The following is a 17,177-nucleotide window of genomic DNA, read 5'->3' on the forward strand; positions in this document are numbered from 1 at the left end:
TTTGGATTGGCACAGCGTGCCAGCCATAGCGGCCATTTGGGGGGTGAACCAACAGAAGCAAGACCTTCTCTCTGTCTCTCTCTCTCATTGTCTAACTCTGCCTGCCCCCCCCCCCCCCAAAATGGGTGAATCCAGCTAATTGCATTGCTGGGCTATTTTTACTGACATACTATAAAGTGACTGAGTTTTGAAATTAGAAAGCCCTGGGTTTGCATTTTGAATACCTTTACCAACTATGCTGAGAACAATGCTTCACACATAATTGGAGCTTAGTTAATATACATTGAATCAGTAAAGGAATGAATTGGATAATTGTATATTCCACAAAAAAGAGGCAATATTAGTTAATTCTCAGGATAAATAGGATCAGCTTAACATTAGAAATAATGCTTGAAAAGAGTTGAAGACTGTGGCTAACACTGTGCCAACAGTGTTTAAAAACCAGTTTTGTTACAGAAACAACTGAAGAGCACCTCCTACAATCCCATAATCACCTTTCTCTTTCCTCCCTACTCTAAGGCTACCAAGTCCCTACAGACAGACTTACACCAAACTTAAATAGAAAATAGAGTCTATTGGATAGGAATGTCTTCACCATCTGCTTCCAAACCTATAAACCAAAGTACAGGACTTGTCTTCCTTTGACTCTTCACTCCAATCATAATAGAAGTGTCTCTAATTTCTCTCAATTATTCCTTCACCAGGGTCCCATCTCCTCTTATCTTCTTAGGAGCCATATTCTGTCAATCATTCATCTCTCTTTTTTTTTTTTTTTTTTTTGACAGGCAGAGTGGACAGTGAGAGAGAGAGAGACAGAGAGAAAGGTCTTCCTTTTGCCATTGGTTCACCCCCCAATGGCCGCTGCGGCCGGCGCATTGCGCCGATCCGAAGCCAGGAGCCAGGTGCTTCTCCTGGTCTCCCATGCGGGTGCAGGGCTCAAGGACTTGGGCCATCCTCCACTGCGCTCCTGGGCCATAGCAGAGGGCTGGCCTGGAAGAGGGGCAACCGGGACAGAATCCAGCACCCCAACTGGGACTAGAACCCGGGGTGCCGGTGCCGCAGGCGGAGGATTAGCCTATTGAGCCATGGTGCCGGCCTCATCTCTTCTATCTTGTAGGTCTTTGATAAATCTCTCCCACTCTCTGTTCTTTCATATTAAATAAGACAAACAACTGTCCCTTCACATGAGATTCCTCTCTAGTTACTCTCTTCTCTCCTGTTGGCTTTATACTGATACTTCCTGAAAGATGCACTTCTGGAGCCAGCACTCTGGTGCAGTGAGTTAATCCTCTACCTGCAGTGCCAGCATCCCATATGGGGACCAGTTCGAGTCCCAGCTGCTCTACTTTCAATCCAGCTCTCTGCTATGGCCTGGGAAAGCAGTGGAAGATGGCCCAACTCCTTGGGCCCTTGTGCCCATGTGGGAGACCCAGAAGAAGTTCCTGGCTCCTGGCTTCAGATCGGTGCAGCTCCAGCTATTGTGGCCATTTGGGGAGTGAACCAGCAGATGGAAGACCTTTTTCTCTGTCTCTCCCTCTCTCTGTCTATAACTCTACCTCTTAAAGAAAATACTTTTTTTAAAAAAGAAAGAAAGATGCACTTCTCCTGGAACATTCAGGGAAGAGTTCCTCAATAGTTCCTGTGGGCCTCCTGCTGGAAGACTCTTAGCTGAAGGAATTTAGTGGACTGATCTATGGTTCCCACAGCTGCAGTTGGTCTCAGGGATACAATGGGAAGTCATCCTCATCTTCCTCTGTTTTCCTTTCTAAATTCCACTCATCTTCAGTTGTCACCTCAGGAAGTCTGAAGGCTGACTTATGGTAGTTTAATCCACATCCTTCAACCTGAGGGACATGAGCCCTTTCTAATCAAAGTCTTCTTAGGGCTGGGGTTGCTGCCTATGTCCACTCCCAATTACACTGGGCGATGAGTGTCCAGAGAATAACCTAAGTCCGCATGTATTCTTCCCTTCTCCTACTGAAAGAAAGCAGCCCTACATTCTCCTACTGATTGTCCCTGCCAAGGTGGTGACTGCTTTTTCAATGAACACAGAGAATACAAAGTGTTGTAGTTGTAGCCTGAGCGTTTAACTTAGTGGAAACTTGAGCGTTTAACTTAGTGGAAACTTTACTGTGTCCTCTGAGAAGTGTGTATCCCCTTTGGAGACATGGACTCTGTAATGCTTAGTTTTATGTACCAACTTGACTGGGCCACAGAGTGCCCAGATGTTTAACTAAACATTATTCTGGGTACATCTGTAAAGGTATTTCTGGATGATATTACAGGGTTTTTTGTTTGTTTGTTTGTTTGTTTACAGGCAGAGTGGACTGTGAGAGAGAGAGTAACAGAGGGAAAGGTCTTCCTTTTTGCCGTTGGTTCATCCTCCAATGGCCGCTGCGGCCGGCGCGCTGCGGCCGGTGCACCACGCTGATCCAAAGGCAGGAGCCAGGTGCTTCTCCTGGTCTCCCATGGGGTACAGGACCCAAGGACTTGGGTCATCCTCCACTGCACTCCCTGGCCACAGCAGAGAGCTGGCCTGGAAGAGGGGCAACCGGGACAGAATCCGGTGCCCCGACCGGGACTAGAACCCGGTGTGCCGGCGCTGCAAGGCGGAGGATTAGCCTAGTGAGCCGTGGCGCCGGCCAATATTACAGTTTTTATTGGTACACTGAGTAACTAAAATTTCCCTTCCCAGTGTAGATGGGCTTCATCCAATCTATTGGAAGATCCAAATAGAACACAATTTATATACTCAAAAGTTTTCAGGTTGTGACATCAGTCTTCTGCCTTTGGACTTGGACTTAGAATTGAGCTTATACCATATGCTCTCCTGAATCTCAGACCACTGGACTTGGATTAGAACCATACTGTTGGTTCTCCTGGGTCTCCAGCTTTCTGACTACAGAGTTTGGGACTTCTCAGCCTCCATAACTATGTGAGCTAATTCTTTATACTAGAGATAGATATATGATACACAGTCTCCTCTCTAGCATATCTATTAATATATGGAGTCTTCAAAATACTCATAGAAAATCTGTATTATAAAAAGAACTATTCATGAGTCCAAAATTTTTTGCACCAAAATAATTTATTTTTAATTCAAATTTTCCATGAACTTTTTGAAGTACTCTCATAATATCTAGGTCTATATGGTATATAAAACATACATAGATACAGATAAAGATCACTAGTGCATATGTATGTGTGAATATCTATTTTATATATATAGTATATATATATAAATATATACGAAATCTCCTGTTTCTCTAGAAAAACCAATCTAGAGATTTCTCTAGAGAACCAACATTAATACAAACTCATAATACTGCAGGGACAAAAGTTACATGATGGCAAACACTAAGGCCTCCAAATGAGTCACCAGGATAAGGGTACATCTTCTCCTACCCATTGGTTCCTAGACCCACATATCCTTCCAATTAGGATCACAATGCTATATGACAGTCTCTGATTGAATGCATATATCATATTTAAATTTTAAAACTTATTTTAATTTTTGTTTGAGAGGAAGAGAGACAGAGGGAGAGAGATCTTCCATCTGTTGGTTCCCTCCACCATTGTCTGCCACATCCAGTACTATGCCAGGCAAAAGCCAAGATCTCAGAACTTAATCTAGGTGTTCCATGTGGGTGGTGAGGATCCAAGTACTTGAGACATCATAGGATGCACACCAGCAGGAAAAGCGTTAGAAGTAGAGTAACTGGCACTCAAACCAGGCTCTCTGACATGGGAGGAAAGCATCCCAAGAGGTGACTCAATCACTGCACCAAACACCCACTTCCATGTTTCAGATTTAATGCATATACATCTGAAGTATGGCAATCCATCCTTGCACAGTATTGTCTCCAAACTGGCACTTCCAGTCTTCCTGTATAAGGTTATTTCAACCCTCCTTAGAGGATCTGCTAGATGGTACAGTAAGCAATATCACCAGTGGACATCATAGTCATAGCCTTATACTCACGCATCCATCACACTGAAGTGGGTTGCTTAATGATGTCATGCTGTGTAGTATTCTGTGGTTATAGGTCAACTATTCTATAAGCTCCTAGAAAGCAGAGCTGATTGAATGAAACTGTGTGGACAAAAAAACACACACCCAAAATAGGTATTTATGCCAGAGTGGAGAACCTATTAGCCTTTCTAGAAGATAAGGTGCTCAACATGATTAACTTGCCACCAAGTAAATAGTTTGTCTTCTGGAGTAATAATACCATATCAGGGACTTAGCACTGATTTGGGGTACTGACAAATAGGACATTCAAAGGCAGAAGTAGATAAACTGGCCTTGGTAAATGGGGTAAGTTTCTGCCACCATGGCCATTCTGTTCAGGTCCCTGTCCTATCAATCACAGGGTAACTGATCATGAAGACCAGATAATACCAAATGCCATTTTGTCCATTTGGTTGTTCAGTATTTCTCCCATGGGTTATGCTTTCTGGTAGGCATAAACATATCATAAAAAAATCTTCACCTTACCTACTTTCATTAGTCTATGTATTCCTTCTTCTATTCTCTGCCATACCCACTTAGACCATTGCTGTCTGGTTTCCCAAATCACTATGAGTAAAATCTTAAGGATTGGGCTTCCATCTGTACCAGGGTCCAGAGACTCCTCAATTCATCTCAGGATGGGGTCCTTCTCACCATGCAGACAATGAATAATCTACTCCCCAATTCCCATCTTTATGCTTAATTTCTAAGATCCCGTGTCCCTTCATGCCCCCTGAGAAGCAGGTATAAATTACCTTAAATGTGCAGTAGTTTGTTGGGGGAAATATCTGTGAAGGATAAAGGGGCATAGACCAGGATTTGGCAAGGAGAACCACCAGAGTGTGAGGCTCATACAACTGCTATAAAAGGAGAGAGGGAAGGAAGGATTGGGTAGGAAGACTCCAGATCATTTTTTTTTTTTTTTTGACAGGCAGAGTTAGACAGTGAGAGAGAGACAGAGAGAAAGGTCTTCCTTTTTCCATTGGTTCACCCCCCAAGTGGCCACTACAGCTGGAGCGTTGTGGCCGGCGCGCTGTGCCAATCCAAAGCCAGGAGCCAGGTGCTTCTCCTGGTCTCCCATGCGGGTGCAGGGCCCAAGGACCTGGGCCATCCTCCACTGCACTCCTGGGCCACAGCAGAGAGCTGGCCTGGAAGAGGGGCAACCGGGACAGAATCCGGCGCCCTGACCGGGACTAGAACCTAGGATGCTGGCACCACAGGCAGAGGACTAGCATAATGAGTCGCGGTGCCAGCCATTTTTTACAGTTCTAAGAAAATTTTGGCCAGGCCAACAGGAAGAGAAAACCCAAATGAAGGTTATTTCCCTCAGGAAATGAAGACCCTAATACTCTTGCCATGATGAACATTGACTGGGAGCAACTCAAGGGAAGTGAGATCAAGCATTCAAGGAACAACAAATGGTGGTAACTCACAAACCTTCTATTAGAGGTTCTTTCAGAGGAGAACTGAGTAGTGCAGCACCATGGCCACCATATCAAGTGTTTGTGAACAGAGAGAAGAAGGCCTTCTGAAATAAGTCTACGGTGAGCAGGGATTAAATTAATAATGAGTGCATAGAAAACTAACTTTACCAGAGGCAATCAGTAAAGAAAATGAAAATTGCACCAGAAAGAAATCTGATCATAATTCATGATGGCTCAGTGATGAACTATAATTCATAATAAACATGAAATTTCACCAAGTAAATGCACCAACATGAATTAATCAAAACTACTTTGGAAGGATGAGCAAAGGAAAGTGAACAAAGAAGCATGGGAGGTGGGGTGCATGAGTTGGAAGTGAACAAACTGACTATCTTCTATAATAGGAAGTCATGAGATAATTTCTGGGCAGGAAAAATTAAGAAATAACAGGATAAGTGGGTTATTTGAAGATACTGAAGTACAGATGTAACTGAAGTAGTTGGAAATGCAGCAGGACTCTAGGGAGCGGACTGGTAGGAAGGGGTTAGCAGAGGACTGCTATTGTTCTTTTTTAAGTTTTATGGTGTTGCTTGTCTTAAGTTATTTCTGTGTTTAACTTTGAACAAAACATTAACTTTTAAATGATAAATACGAACATCTAGTTGTAAATCCAAATGAGTGATATTAATTTCATACAATTCTCAGTCATTCTGTTACTAAAGGTTACATTAAAATGTGTGTTTTATATTTAAGCTCATATTTACCAAAGGGATATGCTTTTACCTTCATTTCAGATTTCACTGCAACTGTTTTTTTAGATAACATTTTTAACTTACATCATAGTCAAAGGCTTAGATTGCATGAATTTTAGCATGCAAAATTAAAACTGTCATTAAAAGATTGCAAAAGGAATGTTTTCAAGTCAGGCGGTGGGGAGTTTCTGGGGTTTTTATTTCGTTTCATGGGGTTTTTAGTTCGTTTTCTGATAATACACACTTGGCTGATGATTCACATGTGTCAGCTGTTATCAGCTGCCTTGTGCGTCACTAAGTTAGCTTCGTGGTATTATCTGCAGCCAAAGGAAACACAAAGGAAATCATCACAGCAACTCCACACATTTTAATCAGTTAAAAGAATGTTGCTCCCACCCTGCTGGTATTTTCACACATACCATCAAGAGCAAGACTATTGTAACAATAAAAAATACAAAATAGTGTATACCAATTCTGATAGCTGCAAATTCAGCATTAAAAGCAGAATTTGTATAAAGTCAACAAATCTGATAAACCCTCTAGCCTTCAAATTTGCATTGACAAGTTACTTACACTTTTGCATAGAACTATTTCCACAATCTTTTCATGTTTCTCCCATACCTGATTCAAGGGGAAACTTAATTTTTTTTCTATGAGTAAAATCTAAGTCCTCCACCCCTGACACACACATATGCACATCTTGAGAAACTTGATTTTGAAAGGAAATGGTGACAGCCGTCACCATATGTAACATGAATAAATTGCTCCATTACACCAGGTACTAGAATTGCTCTATTTGTTTTCCTATTTCAAATTATTCCTGGATATGTGCCCTCACTCAGCTAGGCAGGAAAGTCACTGATGATTATCAGTGATTGCTACTTATGCCCACTCCCTTCAAGAGCAGGAACAATGATTTCAAGGCTAACAAGATCTAGCTTCCACTGTGGTTGCATCTTACTTGTGCTCATCTGAGGACAGTATTCATCAATGGGGCACTGCTTCATCTTCACTGAGGACTGGTGGTTAGGCAGGTAACAGAGATGACAAAATGTGCCTGTCCCTGATCTCCTCAATGGGCTATCACATCAATGATAAGAACTCAGTGAGCTGCCATCAAAGCTGCTGGTTCTAAGGTTTCCCCATTACCAGTGGCCTCATGGCAATCCTCCACGGGAGCACCCAGAATCTACTTTTTTTCCCCTTCCTTTTTTCTGGTAAGATTGTACCACTAGGGAGAGGACGGTGTGAGGTATAGTGAAATTGCTACCATAAATTATTAACACCTTGCTTTGCCATGTTTCCTAAAATGCTTTCAGTTACTTGTCCAATTTTTCTTAAGCTAATAAAGAGTAAGCGTATAAATGCTTATTTTCACGCCTGAAATAATTACAGTGATCCCTTTGCTAGTCAAGGGGAGTTATGTCTTGGAAAGTTCTAGGGTTGGCAGAACAGTTGATTGGTAATAAGTTTTATAGAAAATAGAGTTGAACGGCAAAAGAAAAATTAATAGCTTAAATATATACTTAAATCAGAGTACATAAAAGTCTGACTGGTTGGAATTCCTCTACCAGAGCACTTCTTGCAATTATTCTAGAATCTCTTTGCTCTCCTATGATTTGTTGAGGTAGATGTACTCATAATTCTGACTATGCAGTTATTAAGATGGAGCATCATTCTCTACTGCCTTAAAATTTAATGTCTAAACAATTGTATTCTTCCTATCTATAAACCCAAGGCTCTGTCCTACACAGTTCTCTTGAAAGACAATTAAAAGGAGTAGTAAATACATAAATGTAAATATATCAATTGCCCCATGATACCTGAGGGTTCAAACTATCCAATTTCTTTCTTTCTCTAAATCAAATAATACTTGCAGCTGAATAGCCCCACCACAATCTGTTATGACTTGTGCTCTGCCATCCCCTTGTGCCAAAAGCTTAGGCCTTTTCATATATTATTTTTTTTTTTTTTTGACAGGCAGAGTGGACAGTGAGAGAGAGAGACAGAGAGAAAGGTCTTCTTTTTCCGTTGGTTCACCCTCCAATGGCCGCCACGGCCGGTGCGCTGCGGCTGGCGCACAGTGCTGATCCGATGGCAGGAGCCAGGTGCTTCTCCTGGTCTCCCATGGGGTGCAGGGCCCAAGCACTTGGGCCATCCTCCACTGCCCTCCCTGGCCACAGCAGAGAGCTGGCCTGGAAGAGGGGCAAGCAGGACAGAATCCGGCGCCCCGACCGGGACTGGAACCCGGGGTGCCGGCGCCGCAGGCAGAGGATTAGCCAAGTGAGCCACGGCACCAGCCCTTTTCATATATTATTAAGGTAATGAATAAGTGTTATTTCGCCAGACTTGTCTCCCATTGTTAAGAGGATAAAATTTAAAATATATTTTCTGTTTGCATAATTCCCATAGGCCCACCCCTAGCTCTGGAGGAAGAATAATTGTAGGCTTAATATTTTGCTGTTGTGTAAGGATCCTCTGAAGCACCTGCTAAGATGTGAAATTTTTAGTCCCCACTTCTAGAGATGATAATTCAATGGGTCTGAGGCAGAGTCCAGAAATTTGCATTGTGTTTGTTTGTAGAGTTTAGTAAGTTACTTTGATAGCCAGCACTAAGAATAATCACAAGGCACTGAATTAAACCTTATATATGTGAAAGAGCTCAGATTTTTAAAATTTGTTATAAAAATTTACAAAACTATAAATGGACATTAGAATTCCAAAAACAACAGTTGGCAAGAGATTACTATAATTTTGTGAGATAAGTCTTCTTTTAACACCCTCCACTTTCTTGTCATGATGTAATATACATACGATAAAATTAGCCATTTTAACCATTTTTAAGTAAACAGTTCAGTAGCATTAAGTACATTCACATTATTATGCAGCCATCATCACCATCCATCTTCAGTACATTTTAATCTTCCCCAACTAAAACTGTTCCCTTTTTTTTTTTTTTTTTTTTTTTTTTTTTTTTTTGACAGGCAGAGTGGACAGTGAGAGAGAGAGACAGAGAGAGAAAGGTCTTCCTTTTGCCGTTGGTTCACCCTCCAATGGCCGCCGCTGCAGCCGGCGCACCGCGCTGATCCTGGCAGGAGCCAGGAGCCAGGTGCTTTTCCTGGTCTCCCATGGGGTGCAGGGCCCAAGCACCTGGGCCATCCTCCACTGCACTCCCTGGCCATAGCAGAGAGCTGGCCTGGAAGAGGGGCAACCGGGACAGAATCCGGCGCCCCAACCGGGACTAGAACCCGGTGTGCCGGCGCCGCAAGGTGGAGGATTAGCCTATTGAGCCACGGCGCCGGCTCAAAACTGTTCCCATTAAACAAAAATTTGCCTAGAACTTGAAGACCACAATTCTACTTTCAGTCTCTAGGAATTCAACTACTTAAAAGTACCTCAAATAAGTGAAATTGTACAGTAGTTGTGCTTTTTTGATTAGCTTATTTCACTTAGCATAATATCCTCAAGGTTCCTCTATGTGGGAGACTGCATCAGAACGTCCTTCCTTATTAAAGTTCAGTTACAGCTCATTGTATGCAGACACAAATTGCTTACCCATTTATCTGCTGACGGACACTTCAGTTGCTTCCACATTTTGGAAAATGTGAAGAATGCTGTTCTGAACATGGGTGTAGAAATGGAATTACTAGAATGCTTATAATACCCTTAACTGGATAGATTCTTATAATACCCTTAACTGGATAAAGGAATACCTTGTATATTTTATGGTAAAACTCACAACAGGGAACCTTTTTTCTGCCAAGGGCCATTTATATATTTATAACATCATTTGTGAGCCATATAAAATTATCAATTTAAAAATTTGCCTAGTAGAGATTTATTGAATTTGTGTCCCACCTGCAGTTGCCTTGGCAGGGCCAGACCACATGATTTTGTGGGAATTACATGGTCAATGGCCAGACATTCCCTACCTATCATGAGGCATAAATTTCCAACTTTCTAAGGTGACACATGTAAGATGACCTTCATATCTGAGTTTTTGCTCTACTTGGTCCTTCCTTGAGGTCTTTACATTCAGGTTTGTTTTTATTTTTTTCTATCTTCAGCATGCTCTCCCATGACAAGTTCACATTTTTTTTTCTTTTTTTTTAATTTTTTTTTTTTTTGACAGGCAGAGTGGACAGTGAGAGAGAGAGAGACAGAGAGAAAGGTCTTCCTTTTTGCCGTTGGTTCACCCCCCAGTGGCCGTGGCCGGCGCGCTACGCAGGTGTACCTGCTGATCAGAAACCAGGAGCCAGGTGATTCTCCTGGTCTCCCATGGGGTGCAGGGCCCAAGGACTTGGGCCATCCTCCACTGCACTCCGGGGCCACAGCAGAGAGCTGGCCTGGAAGAGGGGCAACCGGGACAGAATCTGGCACCCCGACCGGGACTAGAACCCGGGGTGCCGGCGCCGCAGGCGGAGGATTACATTTTTTTTTTCTTGTTATGGTTTCCAAATTCAATATCATGGCCTGAGTGGTCTCCTGCAATTTCTACTTCCTCATCAACCACATCTTCATGAGTAAGCGAGCTACTTCCCAGGAACACTATTCCCCCAGTCATTCCTTCTCTCCCCTGGATATTCTACCACTCTGATTCTACAGTGTCTTTCTCCATAGGGTATAAGCCTGTTTAAATCCCCCCCATTTTAAAAACAAGCAAAATAAAAGTGTATATATATATATATATATATATATGGAGAGAGAGAGAGAGAGAGAGAGAGAGAGAGAGAGAGAGATTTGGTCCTTACTCTAATGAATCCACAAAATAGTATCTCCACCTTGCATTTTGCCCCTGAATAGTAAAACCAACGATCTGGGAAACAACCCTAGTTTTGCAACACAGAAAGAAAATTGGTCTTTCAGGCAAAGATTGAAGACAAAAAAAAAAAAAAAAAAAAAAAGGTTCTACTATATCCCAAGCCCTCTATTACTTAGATAACAAATCCAACCCTAAAACCTGTTACATCCCTCGCCACTGTACACACACAGAGGCACACACCCCTTTCATAGCAGCAGCCTGTCACAGACTTTTCCTCAGACTTGAACTATAATTCGGCACTGGACAAGTCCTTTGGGTCTATCCACTGGCATTTGCAGATGTGGTTGAATCATTTGCTCTAACTTACCAATAGCCAAATGTCCTAAGGCCATCTGAAGTCTCAGGACTTCTAAGTACCAGAAACTATAAATCATACTTCAAAAAAACCTACCGGAGTCTCCAAAATCACACCTTGGATTCAAGAGTTGCCTCTTCACCAGAACAATTCTCAGAATGACCTCCTTTGGCTATAGATCTCTAATGGTGGGAGTAAACAGTTACGGACAGATTCAGTTTTACACGAGCCCCTATCTTTAGCTGACACACAAACACAACTGTCTTTTGGGATCAAAGTAACCAATCTCTTATTAAAGTGGAAAGTGGTAGAGATTGTTTCTTTATTTCCAACACAATCATAACAAGGAAATAAGAGAAATGCTTAAATTGTAAAACCAGATGCAAAACATGGGAGAAACCTTGGGTTTTTAATGAAAACCTTCTGTGCTCCACCTCACACCCAGCTGAAACACCTCCTCCTTTCTCATACTTTCCTTACCTTTCCCTCTAAACTCCTCCAAAAAGTCCTGGCTCTCTCATTCCATTCTAACCACAGCAATATTTCCACATAGCATTGGACCTTTTTTGCTGAGGCCATTAATTTAAAACAAAATAAGAAGTGGGAAGGGATTATTAAATCTGTTAGTTTCTTTGAAAAAATTGGATTTTGGTGGTAATGCAGTGAAACTGGCAGGTTCAAAGTCTTCTAATCGCACTCTAAATGTGTACAATCATTTTCTAAAGCAAGGTGGCTATGTGCATCAAGAACCATAAAAAATACTACATGCTTTAACTTGGTAATCATGCTTCCCACTAACATAAACCAAAATGAGTAAAAAATTATTAGACATATTTATTGTAGTGATTTTTAATAGAAAAATAGAAGAAAATCCAAAACACATGAGCAATAGTTAAGCAAGTTACTATACATTTACTTATAGATTATTCCTATTTATACAATTATTAACTAGGTTATAAAAGTATAGCAAGTACAAAAATGTGCTTGCTGGACTACTGAATACATGTAATACAACTATAACCATGTAAAATTTGCAAGACCAATGCCTGTAAGGATGGCTAGCAAAGTGCACCCAATGATGTGTTAAGGTAAAGGTAAAGGCACTAGATTCTTTCCTAGGTTTGAATATTTTGTAATGTTTTTGCACTATTTTCATAGTAAAAAAGTGTGGCACAAGTCCACAAAAAATAATATTAAAACACCTTTATAATGATTATGAATACATATCCTTTAATACACAGAGTTTCTCTAAAACATTTTAGTTTCTTCTAAATGTGTATGGATAATTCCTCTCATTTGGAATTCATCTAAGATTATTACAAATGCTCTAAAAATCTGATACATTTACTCCACTAAACAACTCAACGAGCTTTTCTATAGTCTATTGCCCAAATGCATGTCTCAAAGGTGTGCAAATACAACGGGGTTTCAAGTTTATTCAATTCCTAATCATACACCTGAGTAAGGCTCCAAGTTTATATTATTTTCTCTCATACTAATGAAAAGTTCCAGCTGTGTAATTTTCAACAAGACAAAATAAAATCTTGACAAATTATACAGTTATGATGCTTTTATCATCATATACATGTGAGGATCCATATAAACCAGCAGTAAAAAAAATAAAGGAGTCTGGTACAGAGGCAAAACACTTTGTTCCACTGATTATGTTCTGGACAAAGAAATGTGAAAGGTGCAGACCGGCTGAGAAGCGTTTTTATTTATTTGAAGATAGTTTTAAAAATGAATTTCATATCAGAACGAATGCATTGTAATGTCTGGTTCCTGTTTGCAGATAATGCTAATGAAAGGCACATTCAGATCATAGCATTCATCATACAAGGACCAGAGAGAGAAACATGAATAAAAGTTATGTGGGTGCCAATTTGGGCGGGGCAGGGAGAGTTACAGAACCGTGGGAATATGAAGTCGCTTTCATCACCACTCCTTCCCAACCCCTGTCTGAGCAAAAGAGAGTGAGCAAAGTTCTCTACAGACTTTCAGTGAGTTTCAGAGCCTCCCTGTCTCAGAACAAAAAAGCAAGGAGAAAATGTTTGTGTTCAAAGCCCATTGCAGGGGCAGGAGCAGGGTTCCAGTCCAGGGTCCAGCTCCCTGCTAATACACATTTGGGAGGCAGCAGGTGACTACGCAAGAAGTGGGTGCCTGCCACCCATATCAGACCCAGAAGGATTTCTGGGCTCCTGGCTTCAGCCTAACCAAGCCCCTGCGGTTGTAGGTATTTGAGGATTGAACCAGAGGATGGGAGATCTGTTACTGTGTCTCTCTGCCTCTCAAGTAAACAAAATAAAACAATATATCTGTTGTCAAAGCCTTTCTTTTCATCAAGTCAAAACTAATCAACATCCACAGTTGGCATGGACTTAGCAAATATCTAGTAAAACTGTCCTCATTTTACAGAAAACAAATAAAAAATCCAAAAAAATCATGCAGCTGACTCAGTTTCTGAAATGTATAACATTTCTGCACCTGTAATCCACACACCCTGCCTGCCACCCAGCATTCATTCACATGTGCCACTCGGCACCTTATTCTCACTCCACTTTTGTCCCTTCATAATGTAGTAGAATCACAGGATCTGATGGTTGAAGTACACTTAAATTAATCAATTTGATCACATAAAAATTAAGATTCTGTGAAGCAAAGGAAAAAAATCACAAGTAAAAACAACTAGAGCAATAATTTTCAATATGGTAACAGATTTATCTTCTTAATAATGAGTTTTTCAAGTCAATAAAGGAAAGACAAAAAGCTCATGGTCAAAATGGTCAAAAATTTAACTTACTAACTTGCCATCAAACAGGTGATTCTCTTTGTTGCTTTTCTGTGATAAGTCTCCTGTTTCCTGGATCCTCTTTCTTGATTAATTCCTTCAGTTTCAAGGGATGCCTCTCCAACAGGTTCCTGAGAAAGGGCACAAGAGAAGTAAATATTTTGTGATCACAGAAAATACCTTTATTCTATCATGCACTTGATTTTAAGATGTCTGTGCTTGAAGAAAATGATAACATATAAACTGAATTTTTTATTATTAATTAGCCACCACTATATATTAATAGTTCTGTTTAATACTAGATACTAAACAACATTTTTTTCTTCATTTTAATTCTAAAAAAAGATTTAAAAATGTACATATGTATTTATTTATATGTTTGAAAGCCAGACTGAGAGAGAGATCTTCCATCTGGTAGTTCATTCCCCAAATGTCTACAAAAGCTAAGTCTGGGCCAGGCTGAAGCTAGGAGCCTGGTCTCCATCCTGGTCTTCTACATGAGTGATAGGGGCCCAGGAACTTGGACCATGTTTTGCTGCTTCCCATATGCCATAGCAGAAAGCTGAATCAGAAGCGGAGCATCTGGGACTGGAACTAGCACACAGCAGTTATTTACTTTTTTTAACCTTTATTTAATAAATATAAATTTCCGAAGTACAGCTTTTGGATTATAGCAGCTTTTTCCCCCATAACCTCCCTCCCACCCGCAACCATCCCATCACCCGCTCCCTCTTCCATCCCATTCACATCAAGATTCATTTTCAGTTATCTTTATATACAGAAGATCAATTTAGTATATATTAAGTAAAGATTTCAACAGTTTACACCCACACAGAAACACAAAGTATAAAGTACTGTTTGAGTACTAGTTATACCATTAATTCACATAGTAAAACACAGTAAGGACAGAGCCTACATGGGGAGTAAGTGCACAGTGACTCCTGTTGTTGATTTAACAATTGACACTCTTATTTATGATGTCAGTAATCACCCTAGGCTCTAGTCATGAGTTGCCAAGGCCATGGAAGCCTTTTGAGTTTGCCAACTCCAATCTTATTTAGACAAGGCCATAGTCAAAGTGAAAGTTCTCTTCTTCCTTCAGAGAACAGTACCTCCTCTTTGATGGCCCGTTCTTTCTGCTGGATCTCACTCACAGAGATCTTTCACTTAGGTAATTTTTTTTTTTTTTTTTTTTTTTTTGCCAGAGTGTCTTGGCTTTCCACACCTAAAATACTCTCATGTCTTTTTAGCTGGGTCTGAATGCCTTAAGGGCTGATTCTGAGGCAAGAGTGCTGTTTAGGACATCTGCCATTCTATGAGTCTGCTGTGTATCCCGCTTCCCATGTTGGATTGTTCTTTCCTTTTTAATTCTATCAGTTACCACAGTAGCCCAAGACACTGGCAGAGAAGCGGCAGGAAGAGCCTAGAGGGAACGAGACTTGAAGCCCCGTGGAGGAAAGTACACCAGCCTAACTAGAGGAGAGAAAAAAAAAATAAAAGGGACCGGTACAGACACGATTCTCTCTCTCTACTCACCTTACAAAGGCAGGGAAGACAACAGAGCAGGCGCCATTTTGGACATATGTCACAGCTGCACCAGCTCAGGGCTATGCCCGCCCTCAACCAAGCAGAAAAACCTGACTTTGGTGGGGAGAAATAACAGGAGATTAAGACCTAGTGAATGTGTGGAACTTATGAATCAGGACTGTGAAGAAAAAAAAAAAAACTGAGGGTGTGTGGGAGAACTTATGGTGTGGCTGAGACACGAGTGGTCTTGCTGGGAGATGCCACAAAGTTGGTAACCTTGGCAACCTCGTGAGAGACATTGCAGGGGAATCTGAACTTACACTGAAGACTGCACAGATCCTTTGTGTGGTCCTTGGGACAGAGCAGACGAATATGATACCCACTGGGGCTAGCGCTCAGGCACTGATTGCCATCAAATTATTTACTTTTAATCATATCAACCCAGCTTTGCAAATATGATATTGTTGGAAGGAACATAGCTTTGACTTAAACCCAGAACTGTGAGTAGTTCAGAGTCTCCAAAAGATATCAGTAGTACTACATTTCCCTCAGGAATAAGAAAGTGCCTGTGGTACCCTGTGATTTTCTTGTGGTTCCCTGGGGCACCTCAGTTTGAGAATCTTAGGGCTAACCATTAGTTAAAAAGTAAAGTTAGATTCCTTTGTTATGTATGTATAGTAATGCACACATTTTTGTGTGTATCTTTATCTAGTAAATATACATATATGTAATATGTTTGCATGTGGACTAGCATATGTATTCATATATACAAATGCAAACAAATGCCATTTTTCATTTGCATATGTATACGAATAAGAGTATATATCCTAAACAGGCATAAAAATATCATATAATTTTAAATATTTAAAAATTATAGCCTGAAACACATCAAAATGATGATTAAGTGGTAAAATTATGAGTAAATCCTATTTTCTACTTTATGCTTCCCATGTCCTATCTTTCCTATGAGGTTCTGTTCCATATTCAGTGGAAGTAATATACTGAACAAAATATATATATATATTATGAACAGAATATATATATTCTGAACAAAAAATAAACAAAAAACTAAAAATGTAGACCCAAGTTCCACTTTACTTCGTGTTAATGAGGTAAGGAAGTATAGAATGCAGTCAACATGAAAATGGGTTTGAATCATTGTAAGTAGTCATATAATGGGCAGATTAGGGTAAACCTAGTACTGCTCTATAGTCAACCAAGAGCTGAGTACAGGAATCTCTCTCATTCATAGATTAATAACAATAATAGAAAAGAAACAAACATGAAATCAAGCAAATAATGTTCTAATGTTTTCTTAGGGTTCTAAGAAAAAGACAACAAAGAAATATGAACCCTTCCAAAAAGAAAAAAGGTGCAAACTCATAACACAGACCTCAAAATCATTGCTATGAGGCTGATGAAAAATGTGGAAAATCCTCCTGGAATCAGAACTCAATAAAACAATGGTCTCTATGAATGCTGAAAGAACTGAGGGAAAAATAAAAAAAGAAAATAAGACCACCACAAAAATGAAAGTCACATTTGGAAGCAACACAA

At 40.5% G+C, this 17,177-nt stretch overlaps 1 long non-coding RNA gene across 9 annotated transcripts in view; it reads right to left on the reverse strand.

Annotated features, from left to right (window-relative positions):
* LOC108177478 (uncharacterized) overlaps positions 1 to 17,177 on the reverse strand; it is a 252,914-nt gene that overhangs the window by 227,242 nt on the left and 8,495 nt on the right. For 5 of the 9 annotated variants that reach the window (XR_016233703.1, XR_016233698.1, XR_016233701.1 and 2 more), the window contains exon 2: positions 14,106 to 14,224. This is a non-coding gene — a long non-coding RNA (uncharacterized LOC108177478). The remainder of the gene's footprint in view (positions 1 to 14,105; positions 14,225 to 17,177) is intronic. The other 4 variants (XR_016233700.1, XR_016233705.1, XR_016233702.1 and 1 more) reach the window with 1 other exon arrangement.

This window comes from Oryctolagus cuniculus, chromosome 5, assembly GCF_051225735.1.
Source record: "Oryctolagus cuniculus isolate XC-2025 breed Fujian yellow rabbit chromosome 5, ASM5122573v1, whole genome shotgun sequence".
Lineage (NCBI taxonomy): Eukaryota > Metazoa > Chordata > Mammalia > Lagomorpha > Leporidae > Oryctolagus > Oryctolagus cuniculus.